Here is a 20,022-nt window from a genome sequence, read left to right as displayed (position 1 = left end):
TTTGGAAGAAGGTACACATTTTATCTCATAACTCTGGGATCCGTCTTGCTCATTCTCGTACATGCTCGACCTGGACGGTTAGTAACTTAACCCCAGCAACATACTAGAAATTGTGTAAATTTCTTTAAAAAATATTTTAATGTCGGTATCTTTCCTATAATATATATTTCTTAGTTTGCTTAAACAAACTTACCTCGTCATATTCCATCAATGTACGTAATGTATTTTTGAGATTTGCTTTCAATTCTGATTTCAGAATTCAGAATTATTGGGAAACTGGACATGAAATCCGACAGAAGTATCTAATGCATGGGAATGCGTGCTCAAAGTATATGAAGAAAGAACAAAGCATGGTATTCTCGAAGACGTCGTTTCATGATATCAGCATCATGTTTATACTATTCGCGGTTTTAAACATACTGTCCATTTTTATCTTTTTCGCTGAAATCTGGTATGCGCGGAAGAATTCAAGGGTAGAACAAGCTCTCAGAGAAATGGAGCTGGAAATATATTTCAGTTGAATCACGGGCTTTGATTTCCTTGTAACTGCAATGGATTGGTTCATATGCATTGGCGTTATAACATATGAAAAGAGAGTGGAATGTTCAATATTTCTTCTCAAACTTTGCACTCCTCAATAACATGAAACCAGGTAGAAGAAATAGCGTTAAATATTTCGAATATACGCGTAAACAGCTTTCGAAATAAAAACTTGAAACATGAGTCGCCGATAACCAAGGCATTTTATTTCCAAATTTTTAAAGATTTTTAATCTGTGCAATTATTAAGATTCTTTAATGTTTAACCCATTATTTATGATGCTAACCATGTCGAAATCATGAGTTCATTTCTTGATATTTTAACTTAAATCTGAAAGTTTTGCTTAATGTCTTTCCTGATATTGATGACTGATCTGCTCTTAGTGGACTGAAAAGAAAACACTAAATTTTCGACAAGAGCTGAATTAAATTTTGTTTTTCCTGTCCTATTTGTAGAGACTCAACGGTTCAAATTGATTAATTAACCCCAAATTAATATTATTCTGAGGTTAAACACACATAAAATGAGTAGTTTTAGGTATTTTCATGGAACCAACTGTCATGAAAACAACAATAATCGGGTTTCAACTTAGGAGGAGGTTCCATTATTTCAGTGCGACTTGAGATAAATCGGTTCCAGAATGGTCAAACATTAACAATGACACTGGCTCAGGGTGTCGTGAAAGTATAATTCGAGGATAGTGCTTACACACCAATGTAAAGAGAGCTTTGTATAATTAATTAATTTAACTTCTGCAGTTGATTTTCAATAAAGAGAAATAATTAAATATACTGTATAGTGTGTTTCTGAAAAGTCTATCAGAGATTAAGGGTGATGTTCTTGGGCCATCTTGAGTCGAAAATGTTCTATGACATTTATTCACGGTTTTCAAAGTTAAGATTGGAGTTATTTACGGATTACCCCTTAAATTTCTTTTTGAAATTAAAAGACAATGTTAATTTAATTAAGGAGTCATCCATAAAGCATTCAAATTATAACTTGATGACAGTGGCCCCCAGAGAGCCCTCAAGGAAGGACGCCGTCACCTCGCGGTCGGTAAGCATGGACTTGATCCAACGGCCAAGAGTGTCGCTGATACCAAATCTCTCAACAGCTTCAGTAATAACCGAGCTGGACACCTTATCAAAGGCCCCTTCAATATCGAGAAAGACGGCCTGTGAGATTTCCTGAAACTCGAATGCCCTATCCAGGCAATTCGTAAGGCCGTGAAGGGCCGTCTCAGTTGATTTGCCTTTCTGGTAAGCGAATTGTGAAGAAGAGAGAGGAGTTACCGAAAGTACCTTGTCTCTAATGTACCTGTCCACCATCTTCTCCAAAATTTTGAGGAAGGAGGTCAGGCATATTTGTCTAAATGCCTTCGCCTCGAGATAGGAGACCTTCCTGGGCTTGGGAATAATGATGACCCTAGAGCCCTTCCAGTTACGAGGAATGTGACCGAGATCCTCCCCCCATCAGGATCACTAGAACACTCATCGTCTGGACCCCGAAGGATCGCATCCGATTCTCCCAGTAGGGTGGACTCATCCATGGAAGATAAATCTTCCGAATGAGCCCCTCCATCCCCCTCTGTACCTAAAGCGACACCAATGAGCTCTACAGCAAGATCTCTCAGCTCGCTGGTCCCGTCCACTGCCGTAGACTCAGCTGCAGCGTTGGCGTGGTTTCCGTGGTCTGCAGGACCTTGAAAGTACCCTTAAACACTCCAGTAAAGCCCACAAGACCAGCGTTCTTAAAGGCGTCCAAAGAGGAACCATCAATGAACAGTACCCAATACCGTAAGTCACGATCCACGTACGTCCGGATACACCTCCAACGTTCAGTGGCAAAGCCACTGTTGAGGACCTTCAGCCGCCGGAACAGCACCGTCGATGCCTTTGTGATCTGGTCCCTGGTTCGGAACATCACCTTAAACGGCTTAGGGAGTTTGCTAGCTCTCATCACTGAGAGCACCGCATCCCCCACCACCGAGTAGGTTAAGTTTTCCTTCAACCATTGCCCAGTAAATGCGTCTTCACAGGAGTACGTTTGGGCCCCAGACATCAGTCTGAAATTACCAAGGCGCGGTAGACGGCTCCCCGAAGGTATCCCATCAAGCGCCCCTAGAATCACCTTCTGGATTGGGCCCACATCCTCCTCCGTGATGACCGCAGTCGGATATCCATTTTTGACAATGGCCATCTTTTCTGAGCTGGCTGCATCCCTATAGGACTTCGTACATATTTGGCCGACGCCTGCAAAGTACTTTGCGAAGGAGTTAAGTGCTCCACTCTAGGCTCCTTCGTCGGGTTTTCGCGTGTCGCCGCACACCCAACGTGGGTGGTGACCGCTTCAGAGCCCGATTCAGCTTTTTGCCGAGCAATATAGCTGTAATGAAACAGAGACGTACACCAAGTCTATAAGTAACGAAATCAAGATTGAAGAAAAAACATCGGAAAACACCGAAGAAATTTATTATACCTTTTAAGTTTAAACTACAGATCTCGAAAGATTAGTCTTGGAACTTTACGTTAGAAAAGAACTTAACGCCTTGTATGTTTAAAGAAAAACTTAATGATTTACGTAAGATTTAAAAATAATATTAAAATTTCTCATCTTCCTTGCGAAGATAGAAAAATTATTTTAGAATAAATGAAATGCAATTTCAAATGAAAATTGAAAAAATATCTTTAATATTAGAACCTATACTTTTAAAGAAACTAAGTAACTTTTTACTTTATATTATGGTCTTTATAAGTTTAATCCTTCAAAAGCAATCTTTGTTATAAGCATACGAAATTTAGCTTAAAAAATCAGTTAATCAATCAAATATTGAAAGGTAGAGAAAAAAAGAGGCGAACGGAAAAACCCGACACCTCCCCCTTGAGTTGCCGCCATCTTGAATATATATACTGGCTGCATATTCTCTGGTGTAGATTGTCTACTTCCAACATCATAAATGAATTCAGTTTAACATGAATATTTTCGAGATTCGGGATATTTTCAGTAAGCTTATAATAATAATATGTGCTAAATTGGTTTTCAAGGACATAACTCCTAACTGCTTTTATTTTTATAAGGCAAAAAATCAAATTGAGGATACAAATATAAATTGTGTTAGCCGAGTTTAAGCGTGTTGTCTTATGTAAAGTTACGCGAGATCGGATTGTTTCAGATCCAGTAGAAAAGCTGCTAAGTGGACGTCACCGATGATCAAACTGATTGAGATAAGGTAATAATTTTGGCCTAAACATTCATTCCAGATGAATGTACAACAATACACAGGAATATAATTTAGTTTTAAGCTTGACGTGGCAGCGTCATTCTTTAAAACTATAATTATAATCCGGTTATATAAATGCGCTAGGCTTAGAATAGCCTTAACGCGAATTAAAAGAATCCCATCAGTTGGTGATTCCAGAACCAGTTCATGATGAGGAAACTGGAAAAAGAAAAAATTAAAAACGATTAAGTCTTAAGCTGGACGTGTCAGCGTCCTTCTTAAAACTAAATTTAGTCGGCATTTGAAGCAAATTTTAAGCTTTAGATGCAATATTCCAAGTGAAAGTTAAGACGCCAACTGCGCCGTTCTTTTCAAGGAAATTCTAGCCCTTCGGGAATTAAGGATGTACCCTGTGATCGAAAACAGTCTTTCGACATCCGCCGAGCTAATTGGGATGGACAAATATAATTTCGCTAACTTGGCCAGCGATGGAAATCTATCTTTCTTCTCCCTCCAGTACTCCAGGGGCGAGTATGGATCGGAATCCAGAAGTAGGGGTTCCTTCAAGTAATCTTCCATTTCTTGAAGACCATTTTTTGGCTCTGGCATAATAGGCTCCAAGCCCGGAAACAATTCTAGAGGTGAACTACCCTCTGATTCAGGTATTCGATTAATTGTCGACTTCATCGCCTCTACCGCTTTTGACTTGCTCCATGTTTTGAAGGTAGGAAACTCGTGAATCCACGGTTGGTTTTCATAGCCCCCTTAAAAAAAAAAATTATGTGTAAACCGAAAGGTGTGTCTGCAAATATAAAATATCCTACCTTCAAACATCGTCAGTTTCCTTCGTGGGTCTAAAATCGTTGTCAAAACGAAATCTTCGTCGTTTATCTCTTTGGAAAAACGATCTTCTAGTTTCTCTTTCAACAACCGTTTAAGTTTACGAAAATAAAGCGTTGCGGCCGAATGGATTTCTTCCAAAACTTTAAGTAAGGTTGGCAGAAGTATGTTAGACCCTGGAGCTGCTAACTGGAAACGATCAGCGGCAACTTTGAAAGGTCGTAACAAAGTTAAAACTTCTCGCAAGAGGTGAATGTCGTTTTGCTTTGGGTGCGGAATTTTCTTAGGGCATTGACGTTGTGCCCTGGCCAAAATGATTGTGTCCGTCAGAGCCTCAATCATTCCAGGCTTTTTTTTTTTAAATAACGGGTTAGTTTGAATTTCAATCTTGTAAAAATGAAAAATATATATTTTACCTCCACTAAACGTTCAATGGCCATGAAAACCGAGTTCCACCGAATACCTCCGTTTTGCTTCAAGTCTTTCCTTTCTGGTGACCAAGATTTGAAAGCCTCAGTCCACTTCGGGCTTCGTCGAAGCCAGGTTATCCATTTATTAACTTTATCCACAGCATTTGTCGCCATCTTGGACCCAGAGATTGCTGAATTGATGACCAGCTGAATGGAATGGGCAGCGCAGCGCTTCCCTTTGCAGTTCGCCCTGATGTCAAAACCAGTCTCAGGATCGGATCTTCCCTCGGATTCTGACGATTCTTCCTAAGGTTGGGTTATGATTTGGGCGAGCGAATTCCAACCTTTGATAAAAATGAATAAATTTAGCAATAGTTAACATAACTAGCAATTTCATTATTGGTGCTCACCATCATGAAGCAAGACATCATCTTCATTTGCCGATTCCACTTCGGACGCTCTAATGAGCTCAAGTTTTGCGGACACGGCTCTTCTAAAAACTCCATGTTCAACGCCGCGGTTATATTTATAGCGTTATCAGCGCAAACACAGTAAACCTATTTGTTTAAAATTTGAAAATTGGTATCTAAAACATAACTGAACATTTTCTAAAATTACCTTGGAGAATTCAACACCCGCTCCTTCGACCATTGAATGCAATTTCTCATTGATCGCTTTTGCATTGTGAGATCCAGGAAAATGCTCGAAACCAATCAAATTGTTCCGCAATAGCCACCCGTACAAAAATTTTAGGCTGCAATTCATCTGTATACGCGCTTTTTTATCGCTACCACGCTGTAATAGGTATACATTGAGGCTACATTTTCTGCAGCTCGAAAAACGCGAAAATTTAACAACAATTTCAGAACTGCAAATTGTCTGCCGTTTCTACATTTTCTGTTTATTATCTGTTAATTGTCTGTACTAGCAGAAATATGCAGCGCGATTCTGCAAACGCGATGCAAAAGTAGAAATAACAGCTGCTAGTTTAAAACTGTAATTTGACCACAGTTATAGACATGTTACAGATCTGCAAAAGTGATGGAAAAGTAGAAATCCAGCTGCCAATTTAAAACTGCAATTTGACTATATTTATTGACATGTTACAGGTTAGCAAAAGTGATGAAAAAGTAGAAATACCAGCTGCTAGTTTAAAACTGCAACTTGACCACATTTATAGACATGTTACAGGCCTGCAAATGTGATGGAAAAGTAGAAATCCAGATGCCAATTTAAAACTGTAATTTTACCTCATTTATAGACATGTTACAGGTCTTCAAAACTAATGGAAAAGTAGATATTCAGCTGCCAATTTAAAACTGCAATTTGACCACATTTATAGACATGTAACAGGTCTACAAAAGTGATGGAAAAGCAGAAATCCAGCTGCCAATTTAAAACTGTAATTTGACCATTTTTATAGACATGTTACAGGTGTGCAAAAGTGATAGAAAAGTAGAAATACCAGATGCTAGTTTAAAACTGTAATTTGCCCATATTTATAGACATTTTACAAGTCTGAAAAAGTGATGGAAAAGTAGAAATCCAGCTTCCAATTTAAAACTGTAACTATTTAACATTTATAGACATATTGCAGGTATTCAAAAGTAGAATTTCCTACTTTTGAATACCTGCAATATCTCTCTAAATGTGGTTAAATTACAGTTTTAAATTGGCAGCTGAATTTCTACTTTTCCATCACTTTTGCAGACCTGTAACATGTCTATAAAAATGGTCAATTTAGGTCAAATTAAAGTTTTAAATTGGCAGCTGTATTTCTACTGTTCCATCACTTTTGCAGACCTGTAACATGTCTTTAAATGTAGTCAAATTGCAGTTTTAAATTAGCAGCTAGATTTCTACTTTTCAATCACTCTTTCAGACCTGTAACATGCCTATAAATGTGGCCAAATTGCAGTTTTAAATTAGCAGCTGGATTTCTACTTTTCTATCACTTTTGCAGACCTGTAACATGTCTATAAAAATGGTCAATTTAGGTCAAATTAAAGTTTTAAATTGGCAGCTGTATTTCTACTGTTCCATCACTTTTGCAGACCTGTAACATGTCTTTAAATGTAGTCAAATTGCAGTTTTAAATTAGCAGCTAGATTTCTACTTTTCAATCACTCTTTCAGACCTGTAACATGCCTATAAATGTGGCCAAATTGCAGTTTTAAATTAGCAGCTGGATTTCTACTTTTCTATCACTTTTGCAGACCTGTAAAATGTCTATAAAAAAGGTCCAATTACAGTTCTAAATTGGCAGCTGCATTTCTGCTTTTCCATCACTTTTGCAGATCTGTAACATGTCTGTAAATGTGGTAGAATTGCAGTTTTAAATTAGCAGCTGGATTTCTACTTTTCTATCACTTTTGCAAACCTGTAACATGTCTATTAAAACGGTCAAATTACAGTTCTAAATTAGCAGCTGGATTTCTACTTTTCCATCACTTTTGCAGACCTGTATCATATCTATAAAAACGGTCAAATTACAGTTTTAAACTAACAGCTGGTATTTCTACTTTTGCTTAGCGTTTGCAGAATTGCGCTGCATATTTCTGCCAGGCTAGACAGTTAACAGTTAACAAACAGAAAATGAAGAAACGGCAGTCAATTTGCAGTTCTAGAATTGCTGTGAAATTTTCCCGTTTTTTGAGCTGCAGAAATGTAGCCTTAATGTATACCTATTACAGCGTGGTAGCGATAAAAAAAGCGCGTATGCAGATGAATTACAGCTTAAAATTTTTGTACGGGAAGTCAACTTCGAGCGCACCCTAAATTTTTTTCTGCTTCTGTTAGGCATTAGTATTACTGCTTTTATTTTTCTAAAATTTGAATAAAGAATTGGTTAGGCCTAAAAAGGCATCTTAAAAAAGCTTTACACATTCATCTTAATAAAATCTTTTGATCTAATACTGTCACGTCTCGATCCTAAAAATATTTAAACCACCATAAAAGATAGAAAATTAAAACATTTTTTGGTCATAAATGGGCCAGTATTGTATATACAGTTATCATAAGTTTATCAGATATGTTTCAATAAGTATGACACTGCCTATACTTCGTAATGCTAGAGACTTACTGAGAGCTAGTTCGAGAATGACGCAAGAATTTAATACACTCGGTTTTGCAGTCCAACTTCCTATTTAGCCTTATTAAGCCTTTGACAATGGCTCAACAGGCGTCGCTTTACGAGAATATGACGTTTCACCTACACCACTTCATGAAGTAACCAGTGACAAACTTATGGAACACATCTTACGAACTTATGCAGTTATGTTTAAGGTGTATCCAATACTAACATTATAAGGATTCCAAGCTTTCAAAGGTGTTGACAGTCAAGTTCTATAGATTCAAAACCTAATAAAATAAGAGTTACTTCTATTTGAGGTAAAAAGTCGTAGAAAAACAATTTTTCATCCAAAAAAAGTAAATAAAATTAATTTCAGTTTATTTTAGTGATTTTATTCCAGTTTTTGAGACCAGACCTAGCTTTCTGTGTGTTTGTGTGCATGTGTGTGTTTGTGGCCCCGGGTACACGAAAAACAAGCGTGGATAGAAACCGATTAAGACAAGATCTACTATCACCATGGCGCTCGAAATGTGAAGGAAATTGCGAACCAAAGTACTTTAGCGCTATCATATAAGTTTACAGCAGTTTTCCTGGTTGCGGATAGACGTAAAACAAGCCTGTCGGGACCCTTCCCTTCAGTTGTAATCGGTTTTTAGCTATAAGTTTGAAAGAATTTTTCGATTACGTTCTGTGAGTGTTTATGTTGTGGATGTTAGATAGACGAAAAGACCTTCTTATCTAGATGTGGTGAGAACTTAATGTACATGTACCTAAACAGTTGGACCATCTCAGATATTACTTTAGCAAGTCAGAAAAGCGTGTATTCAGACGAATTTCAGCTTAATATTTTTGTAAGAGATGAGTACAAGTTGGGAATCCAAAATAAACCTCTCCAAGTCGAGACGCAATTTAGAGGCTATTTTTAAATATTTAAATAAATATAAATGATATTTATTAATTTAATCGTCATTAATTTACCTTAATTCTAGTTAAATCGTTTTAAGAAACTTTATTCCTAAAATCATTTTAAACATAGCTATTGTTGACGTTTGAACTCAAGCGTAAACCTCTTTAAATTTTTTTTGGAAATTTAGGGTATATAAGGCTACTGATTCACAATAATTGATAGGAAAACCCGCAATGACTCTGCAAAGCATATGAAACGCACCTGCAATGATCCTGCAAAGAATCTGAAATGCACCTACAAAGTATCTGAAACGCACCTGCAATGACCCTACAAAGAATCTGAAATCCACCTGCAATGATCCTGCGATGTATCTGAAATGCACCTGCAATGATCCTGCGAAGTATCTGAAACGCGTCTGCAATTATTCCACAAAGTATCTATATCGCGCCTGCAATTATCCTTCAAAGTATCTGAAACGCGCCTGCAATGATCCTACAAAGAATCTGAAACGCGGCTGCAATGACCCTGCAAAGTATCTGAAACGCACCTGCAATTATCCTACAGAGTATCTGAAATGCTCCTGCGAAGTATCTGAAACGCGGCTGCAATGATCCTACAAAGTATCTGAAACGCACCTGCAATTATCCTACAAAGTATCCGAAATACGCCTGCAATGATCCTAAAAAGTATCTGAAACGCGCCTGCAATGATCCAAAAAAGTATATGAAAAGCGCCTGTAATATTCCTACAAAATATATGAAAAGCGCCTGCAATTATCCTACAAAGTATATGAAAAGCGCCTGCAATTATCCTACGAAGTATCTGAAATGCTCCTGCAATTATCCTAAAAATTTCTGAAAAGTACCTGCAATTATCCTACTAAGTATCTGAAACGCGCCTGTAATTATCCTACGAAGTATCTGAAGTGCGGCTGCAATGAACCTAAAAATTATCTGAAAAGCACCTGCCATTATCCTTAAAAAGTATCTGAAACGCGCCTGCAATTTTCCTACAAAGTATATGAAACGCTCCTGAAATTATCCTGAAAAGTGTCTGAAATGCGCCTGCAATTATCCTACAAAGTATCTGAAACGCGCCTGTAATTATCCTACAAAGTATATGAAAAGCAACTGCAATTATCCTACAAAGTATATGAAAAGAGCCTGCAATTATCCTAAAAAGTATCTGAAACGCGCCTGCAATTATCGTACAAATTAAAGTATCTGAAACGCGCCTGTAATGGTCCGTAAAAGTATCTGAAACGCGCCAGTAAAGATCCTGAAAAGTATCTGAAACGCGCCTGCTATTTTCCTACAAAGTACATGAAAAGCGCCTGCATTTATCCTGCAAAGTATCTGACATGCGCCTGAAACTATCCTAAAAATTATCTGACATGCGCCTGCAACTATCCTAAAAATTATCTGAAACGCGGCTGCAATGATCCTGCAAATCATCTGAAACGCGCCTGCAATGATCCAAAAAGTATCTAAAACGCGCCTGCAATTTTCCTACAAAGTATATGAAACGCGCCGGCAATGATCCTGAAAAGTATCTGAAACGCGCCTGTAATGATCCTGAAAAGTATCTGAAACGCGTCTGTGATGATCCTGAAAAGTATCTGAAACGCGCCTGTGATGATCCTGAAAAGTATCTGAAACGCGTCTGTGATGATCCTGAAAAGTATCTGAAACGCGTCTGCAATTATCGTAAAAAGTATCCGAAACACGCCTGCAATTATCCTACAAACTTAGCAATTTCTGACTGTAACATGCATACAATATATTTGGAAGGTACAGTACTTGTAATGAGCCTACAAACATCCTGATTTCTTACGGGAGTTACTATTTCCCCTCTGTTTTCTAGCTGTAAGGTAACTATTTTATGACTCTAGAGTTGCTAAATTTTGTATACTGTTGTACTGAGTTTTCCAACGGAAGATCTGCAAAACGTCTAAAATGTTCTGCATTGCTCTCTGGAATCACCTTAATTTTGTCTGAAATTGAACATTTTTCTGGTTTATTCCAGTATTTTTCCAGAATATTCCAGTTTATTTGCAATATATTGCAGATTCTAAAAAATCTAATTAACAGCAAAAATGCAGCCGTAAATTTTTGTACGGGGAACTTTGACTTTCAAGTCGGGTAAAATATTTCTGAGTGAAAGTGAAATAATCTCTTTTTAATCAAACTAAATTTTTAAATTAAGACAAATCAATTGAAATCATAGTCCGTTGGGAGGGGGGTTAAAGAAATGTGACGTAGTTTTCAGGCGAGGGGTCTTAGAAAACGTGACAAAGCGTGATCTGGGGAGACGGGGGGTCAGAAAATGCCACTTTTTGCGTGACGTAGTTTATGGACGGTCCCTTACGGAAAAACTACAGCGAAGTTAGTTTTCGGAATACTTTCAAATTAACAAGCATTTACTAAATGAGAAACTTACCTTTTTAGTTTTTAAATAAATGAAGCCTAATTTTTGTAATTTAACTAATTAATTATGCCTTGAATTCCCTATTTCATAGCAGACGACAGAGAGTAGTACGCCAGTATGGCGTACAAGATGGCGGCCACGGTTAAGACGGAGGAGTCGTGTTTTTTCGCTCCCTCGTCTTTTTTGGTGGGGATATTTTTTCATAAATGAAGACCATAATATAAAATGCAAAGTTATTTATTTTCTTTAAAAGTATAGGTTTTAATATTAAAGATACATTTTCAATTTTCATATTAAAATGTATTTGATTAATTCTAAAATAATTTCGTCTATCTTCGTAAGGAAGAAGATAAATTTTAATATTATTTTTAAATCTTACGCAAAGCATCAAGTCGTTCTTTGATATACAAAGCGTTAAGTTGTTTTCTAGCGTAGAGTTCTAGGACTAGTCTTTCGAGATCTTTAGTTTTAACTTTAAAGGTATGATAAAGTTCTTCGGTGTTTTCTAAGGGTTTTTCTGGTGTTTTTTCCTCGGTCTTGATTTCGTTATTGATATTTTTGGTGTATGTCTCTGTTTCATCAAAACTGAAGGGTATATTTTTTGTTAGCCCACCCCTAATAAAGTTGCATTTGGGGAAATGTTTTAAATGTTCTTCGTAAGGATTATCATCGGGTTTCCATGCTAATAAAATACCGTCGCACTCGAAGCACTGTACTAGATCGTCGGTATGTAAGGAATAAAACCCCGCTCTGCTTAAAGTTTTTATATAGTTTCCGTCTTGAGGCCAGGAGTAAAAAGTACGATATCTCTGCAGCTCCGAGTTCATGATGAGGAATGAAAATGATTATGGGAATATCCAACTTATACATCTGCCAAACATTCCCCCCTTTTTTACCTCCCCCTCTCACATTCCAAACACATTCCTACCCCCCCCCCATTCCTTAATATATGAAATAAAAGAAAACAGTATTAAAGGTGACACATTTATATTTTAAAGATACAAAAGAAATTACAAAGAGTATTTTTTAACAAAAGGATTAAGTTATTCATTACGGGCTCGTTTCAACATGTTTGTAACAATGATGTCATTTTTCAAATAATCTCGACCAAAACGCTTCATGAATGATTCGTGGCTCTTTCTTTTTGTTCTTTGTATTATATAGGCAATACAGTATAGTCCACATGTCGAACTTGACAAGTTTTGAAGTCTTCTATCTACGCCTAACAGTTTCGGCGGCGTATTTTGGGACCAAGGGGTACTTGGACAGAATTTAGTTTTTGTTTACCCTTATGGCGTACAAAGGTTGCGGCCACTGTAAAGGCGGGGAGACGGGTTTTTACGTTCTCTCTACACTTTTTATAGATAACAAAGGATGATTTTGTAGGTTTGTACGTTTATAGTGAAGACCATAATATAAAGTAAAAAATTATAAGTGGCAAATTTTATTCTTATTGAAATAAAACTAATTATAATTAACATATTAAAAATTTTAATGGCAAAAATCTATACAAATATATATAATTTTACACACTAAAATATATTTGATACGTACGTAATGCGCGTGATTAGGTATTTGCGGGACCAGTGGGCGCTTGTACTGAGTTTATTTCTGGACGACGGCTACCCAATCATACTTTAATTACGATAGAACAGACCAAAACATATCAGGTGGTCGTAGATAAAGTTCGCGTTTTCCCCGATTATACTACAGCACCTTATGGTTACATTAAATAATTTTAAATTTGTAAAATTGTATATATTTTAATTGACTGGTGGTTTGTTTGCTGACTTTTCTATTAACACAAATTAGTCTTCATTGTTCTTGTGAGATAAATATTTCTCACCTTATATTATGGTCTTTATAAATTTATTCTTACATTTAAGCATACAAAATCAAATATTGACAGGTGTTCCTCCAAAAAAAAAGAGAGAAAACGCAAAAACTAGGCTCCCCCGCCTTAACAGTGGCCGCCATCTTTGTGGGTTTTCCAGGTTTTTCGTCACGAATCCCATCTTGCCCAGACCGTTTTGAACAGAATTAGGGACTCATTTGCTCAATCTCATATTCAACCACCTACTCCACAACCAAATCTCAACAATCAACTGTAAGTGAAAACACCGAATAACTTTATCATACCTTCAAAGTCAAAACTAAAGATCTCGAAAAATTAGTTTTAGAACTCTACGCGAGAAAACGACTTAACGCGTTGTATATCAAAGAACAACTTAATGCCTTGCGTAAGATTTAAAAATAATATCTCACGCGGTAATCTAAAACACGATCTCCGACATTGGTGGACATTTTTTGCGACAGGTCTTTACGGCTTGAAAGGTGATGACCTAATCATCTTTATCGAGAGATTTTCTTGGAAGCCTGGGGTTGATATTTAGCCTGAGGGTATATTGACTGATGCTTATTTTATTGTCCTTTCTTCAATTGGCTACATACCAGGTGGTTTAGGACCTTAAAAGGGGGCGTGGCTAAACCATTTGTATTGTTATCAATGGAATCTGTATTTGGAGTGATTTATGACTCACACAAACGTGTTAAGACATTCCATCGGCTTTTTTATTTATACGTAACCATGTTCAGACGTTCTATGGTAGATCGTGAAAGATAGGCTTATGCTATTTTAGGCTTATTCTATGGTAGATCCTGGTAGGCCTATATGCTGTATTAGTTCTTGAAAGATAGGCTTTTGCTAGGTATATTCTTTGGTAAATGCTGACAAAATATAGTCTTATGCTAGGTTATTCTATGGTAGATCCTAAAGAAAGATAGGCTTCTGCTAAGTTATTCTATGTTAGATCAGGAATGATTGGTCTATGCTAGGTTATTCTATGCTAGATCCTGAAACACAGGCTTATGCTAGGTTATTCTAGTTGTATAGGTTGAAGAATCAGAGTTTGATTACTAACGGTTTTTCATACGATTACTACTAAAATACACATGAATATTGATTAAAATACTGGCATTTATATAAAACTACCTAAAAGACACGATTTTTACCCTGCACAAGTGTCTTATTAGAAATTAATACTGAATTCCATACGAATATTACTAAACTACAAGGGATTTATATAAAATACATGCAAAAGTTATAGCTGAATTCTGGCTAAAATACACATGAATATTTATTAAAATACTGGCATTTCCTTAATACTACCTAAAAAACACCAATTTTACCATACACTAGTGGCTTATTATAAACTAATGTTGAATTTCATACAAATGATACTAAATTACAAGGGATTTATATACATTACATGCAAAAGCTATAGCTGACTACTACTAAAATACACATGAATATTTATTAAAATATTGGCATTTCCTTAATACTACCTAAAAAACACCAATTTTACCATACACTAGTGGCTTATTATAAACTAATGCTGAATTTCATACAAATGATACTAAATTACAAGGGATTTATATACATTACATGCAAAAATTATAGCTGACTACTACTAAAATACACATGAATATTGATTAAAATACTGGCATTTATATAATCCTCCCAAAAAAAAAAACAATTTTACCCTGCACTAACGAATACGGAATTTCATACGAATATTACTAAACTACAAGGGATTTATATAAAATACATGCAAAAGTTATAGCTGAATACAGGCTAAAATACACATGAATATGGATTAAAATACAAACATTGTTATAATGCAAAGTGAAACATACCCTTTTTTATGAAGCAAAAGTTGATTTATATTAACTATGATGCTTCCACAATTCTATTTCATCTCGAAAGTCACTGCTGTACCTGATTTAAATCTCTGGTGAATCATCTTTCCAATTGTAACACGGACACAAGTCCTTAATTCGGTATTTAAACTCACCGCACAGAGTACAAAAGTTTCGCTCGTCAAGAAGATGTCTTCGCTTTTTTTGGGTCGACATACGGATAAGGTTTTTAGACTGAACTAAAACACAACGTCTGAAGTGCGCACAATCACGTGATGTGCAGAAATAATTTAATTGGCCGCAGTCAGGCACGTCTTTTAAAGTCCCATCACAATGAGGGCAGTGTAGATGACTCGTACGTGGCATGGGGACATACCCTAGTTTTTTGAGGTTTCCATGAACATTTTCGGCCATACCGAAAGAGACGTGGTCAGATGAATGAAATATACCGGAATATTGCTTATTATGCTAAAAAACTTACCGATCTGAACATTTCAGAGTAAAGTATACACGAATATGGCTAGACCGTTTCATATGTTTTCTATTTAGCACACATTTTAAGGGACATTTTTACAAAAAAAGAATTACATATTACGTAAGGTGCATCGGAGGAAACACGGGTTTGTCACCTGTGAAGCGTTGTTTGCGAGGCCCAAATTGATTACATTTAATACAATTAAAATCGAGGGACGTTTCGTCAATGCAGTCTTCGCAGACCGAGATGCTAACGCATAAGATGGCTTGATGCTCGAGTATCTACCCATTATACGAAGGTATTTACTACCCCCCCCCGCAAACCAATTTTTTGAGATGTTTACCCCCAATAAACCCCCCCCCATCTGTGACGTATGCATTAGCTTTGAAAATATTCTTATTTTAATTAAAGAGGACCATTATAAAAAATGTACATTATACAAACTAACAATTACGAAAACCGTTCTCCTTTATGATCTATTATTTTGTATGCCAATAAGAAATCCATATTTAAATGCAATAAACTTAACTTTAATTTTTTTAAATTTTACACTATTAGCATAAAATTTATACTGTCCTAGTTCTGGTATACGAAATCAGCGTATTAAAGGCACTTTTCCAATGCTCACGGACGATGACGGGCTAACGTGTTTCTTTGATGATCATAGAGACAGGTGACACGTGTCTCACCTTCTATATCCATGGCCTTTGGACAATCCACGTCATTCAAATTTATGACTTCTTTATTTAAAATATTAAAAAGAAAGAAACATTTTTGATTACCCTTGCAATATATACGGTCTGCGAACCGGGTACCTAACATGAGACAGCGACGAAGATTATGATAAGGCGTTTCTCCTCATCCAAATGAGATTCCGTGAAAATTTCTGGTGATGTAGCTATTGAGTCGTTGTGTAGACGAAGGAAGCGTAGATTGACTATAAGGCGGTAAAAATGTCCATAACACTATTTCTGGAAGTTTAGTAACAGTAGCACAACTTAGTTCTTTAACTATCAGATCGCCTGCGAGGTTCCATTTTTCGTCCTTCCCGTGTAGATACTCAAAGTCAACTAGTACAGATTTCATGTTATCTAGAAGGTAGTTTCCTAAATGATGATTCTCCAAATGGTTGGAGTGCGGTTTATATACTTTTCAAAGTCCTTTCACTAAGTATATTAGCTATAGAATATAAATCACATGACGGAGGGGGGGGGGTGGCATGCTGAAACACGTATGACAATAGCTCTTAAGAGGTCCAATCGTTGTCCAAAAATTGACAGTAGGTATAACAATAGAACTGTGTTTTCGACAGAAGATTAAAAATGCAGAGACAACAATCTCTTTTAATGTCAGGCGGTCAAACATTCTCCACAAAAGGTATATTGACAGATGTCTTAAAAGGGGATGTAAAGGTAAATAATGAGCCCTTGGCTAAAATTATTAGACAGATAATTATAGTTTTGTTGAGCCCATGTACCCTTAAAGCATTAACGTCTGAAGTACTGTACCAAGAATGCGTACGAGATCTTAGATAAATCTTCAAACGTTTCTTTGTAATATTGTGTATACTAGTTTTTAGGTAACGTTTCAAAAACTTTAACGTAAGAATACGCCTACAGTCAAACCATTCAGCAGTGAGAAAAAATAGGCATTTCAACGTTTCTTATTGTATTGTGCATACTAGATTTAGCTAACGTTTCAAAAACTGACATAAAAATACGCCTACAATCAAACCATACAATTCAACAAAAGGATTAATTATAACAAAGGAATTGATGCGTCATTCCATTAGTGGGTTTTACGACAGTAAACTTTGGTCTCCGAAGATGCATTGTTAAGAAAAAATTTCTTCAATCAATCAAATATTGACAGGTCTATTGAAATGCTAGGAGTAATAGACAAATAGGTCAAGATTACTATTGTATAATTTATTTACTGGTAAACTATTATGGAGTCAAGTACAAAAAAGTCGTCAAGAATACGTCAGATCTTGGAGATTAACCCTCCAAAAACTACTTATTGTATTATTTATTTTATTGATTTTAGGGGTACTGGAATTCCTTAATCTCTGGTTTCTAAACGTTGACATAAAAATACGCTTACAGTCTAACAATAGGACAGTCAAGGTCAATAGAGTAATTCGCAAAGCACCAAGGGCGAAGGCATCTTCATTTATAGTATTTATAATAAAAGAATTTAGCAAGTGTATTATCCCTCCCTCTACAGAGGGAGGGATAACCGCCTTCAACCTGAAGTCGGACTTGCCCTTCTTCACCATTTTTTCCTCCTGCAAATTTGATAATTTTACACTATCTTTAAGAATATGTTCTTTTAGATTGGCGATATTATAATAAATTTGCATATCTAATACACTTTAATAAAGATTATCGTTATATTCAACAACGAAAGTCTTTGATAGTTATTACAATGTTTAAAAAAGGAAAAAAGTACTAAAAACCTGAAAAAATCTGTGCAGATGTGTTTGAAAAGTATTTTGTTAAAAAATTAGTTTAAAATAAAGTTAAGAAAAGAAATGAAAAAAGTTTAAAATAAAGTTAAGAAAAGAAATGAAAAAAGTTTAAAATAAAGTTAAGGAAAAAAGTTTAAATTAAAGTTAAGAAAAAAATTATAAAAAATTAAAGTTTAAAAAAATTATCAAAAAATGTTTTTGTATACTTTTATAACTGATATTGATTTTATAAATGGTTATATAACAGAATACACGAAACAGTAACATTTTGTGATTTGTCTAATACATTTTCTCCTTGTGTTATACTTAAGGGATCGTCATTCTACAATTCAACCTATTAATCTATGGTTAGATCTTATTTGTCGAACATCCTCCACACCTTCCCCCTGCTGAATATATCTTCTCGGCTTCTCCACCCTTCAGTTCCATTGTATTTTAGGATGCCTAGCTATTATCTATTACATTTTCTCCTTTGGTTATACGTAAGGTGCTTCCATCCTACTCTACCTAGTGATCTATGGATAGATAAATTGAACAATTATCCGATCATCTTATTTATCCAATACTTTTCCCCCTTCCCTGTTGATTATATTCCTATGGATTACTCACCCATTTTTTTAAAAAAATAGGCCTGTCAATATTTGATTGAACAATTCAACGATATATTTTTCTTATTCAAGCTAAATTCTTTTATTATAAATACTATAAATGAAGATGCCTTCGCCCTTGGTGCTTTGCGAATTACTCTATTGACCTTGACTGTCCTATTGTTAGACTGTAAGCGTATTTTTATGTCAACGTTCAGAAACCAGAGATTAAGGAATTCCAGTACCCCTAAAATCAATAAAATAAATAATACAATAAGTAGTTTTTGGAGGGTTAATCTCCAAGATCTGACGTATTCTTGACGACTTTTTTGTACTTGACTCCATAATAGTTTACCAGTAAATAAATTATACTATAGTAATCTTGACCTATTTGTCTATTACTCCTAGCATTTCAATAGACCTGTCAATATTTGATTGATTGAAGAAATTTTTTCTTAACAATGCATCTTCGGAGACCAAAGTTTACTGTCGTAAAACCCACTAATGGAATGACGCATCAATTCCTTTGTTATAATTAATCCTTTTGTTGAATTGTATGGTTTGATTGTAGGCGTATTTTTATGTCAGTTTTTGAAACCTTAGCTAAATCTAGTATGCACAATACAATAAGAAACGTTGAAATGCCTATTTTTTCTCACTGCTGAATGGTTTGACTGTAGGCGTATTCTTACGTTAAAGTTTTTGAAACGTTACCTAAAAACTAGTATACACAATATTACAAAGAAACGTTTGAAGATTTATCTAAGATCTCGTACGCATTCTTGGTACAGTACTTCAGACGTTAATGCTTTAAGGGTACATGGGCTCAACAAAACTATAATTATCTGTCTAATAATTTTAGCCAAGGGCTCATTATTTACCTTTACATCCCCTTTTAAGACATCTGTCAATATACCTTTTGTGGAGAATGTTTGACCGCCTGACATTAAAAGAGATTGTTGTCTCTGCATTTTTAATCTTCTGTCGAAAACACAGTTCTATTGTTATACCTACTGTCAATTTTTGGACAACGATTGGACCTCTTAAGAGCTATTGTCATACGTGTTTCAGCATGCCACCCCCCCCCTCCGTCATGTGATTTATATTCTATAGCTAATATACTTAGTGAAAGGACTTTGAAAAGTATATAAACCGCACTCCAACCATTTGGAGAATCATCATTTAGGAAACTACCTTCTAGATAACATGAAATCTGTACTAGTTGACTTTGAGTATCTACACGGGAAGGACGAAAAATGGAACCTCGCAGGCGATCTGATAGTTAAAGAACTAAGTTGTGCTACTGTTACTAAACTTCCAGAAATAGTGTTATGGACATTTTTACCGCCTTATAGTCAATCTACGCTTCCTTCG

At 35.8% G+C, this 20,022-nt stretch overlaps 2 long non-coding RNA genes across 3 annotated transcripts in view; both read right to left on the bottom strand.

Annotated features, from left to right (window-relative positions):
- LOC149690982 (uncharacterized) overlaps positions 1 to 20,022 on the bottom strand; it is a 238,163-nt gene that overhangs the window by 45,335 nt on the left and 172,806 nt on the right. The window lies entirely within an intron of this gene.
- Positions 14,740 to 15,871, bottom strand: LOC149690990 (uncharacterized). 2 transcript variants are annotated; one of them, XR_016383561.1, is made up of 3 exons: positions 15,598 to 15,871; positions 15,272 to 15,493; positions 14,740 to 15,195 (listed from the first exon to the last, which is right to left on the bottom strand). It is a non-coding gene; the product is annotated as an uncharacterized LOC149690990 (long non-coding RNA). The 2 variants fall into 2 exon arrangements; XR_016383562.1 differs by having other exon boundaries at positions 14,740 to 15,189.

This window comes from Phalangium opilio, unplaced genomic scaffold, assembly GCF_054372755.1.
Source record: "Phalangium opilio isolate 3A_F unplaced genomic scaffold, DU_Popi_V2 ptg000026l_1, whole genome shotgun sequence".
NCBI classification, from domain to species: Eukaryota; Metazoa; Arthropoda; class Arachnida; order Opiliones; family Phalangiidae; genus Phalangium; species Phalangium opilio.
The sequence above is the reverse complement of the archived record's forward strand: the minus strand, read 5'-3'. Positions and strand labels throughout refer to the sequence as shown.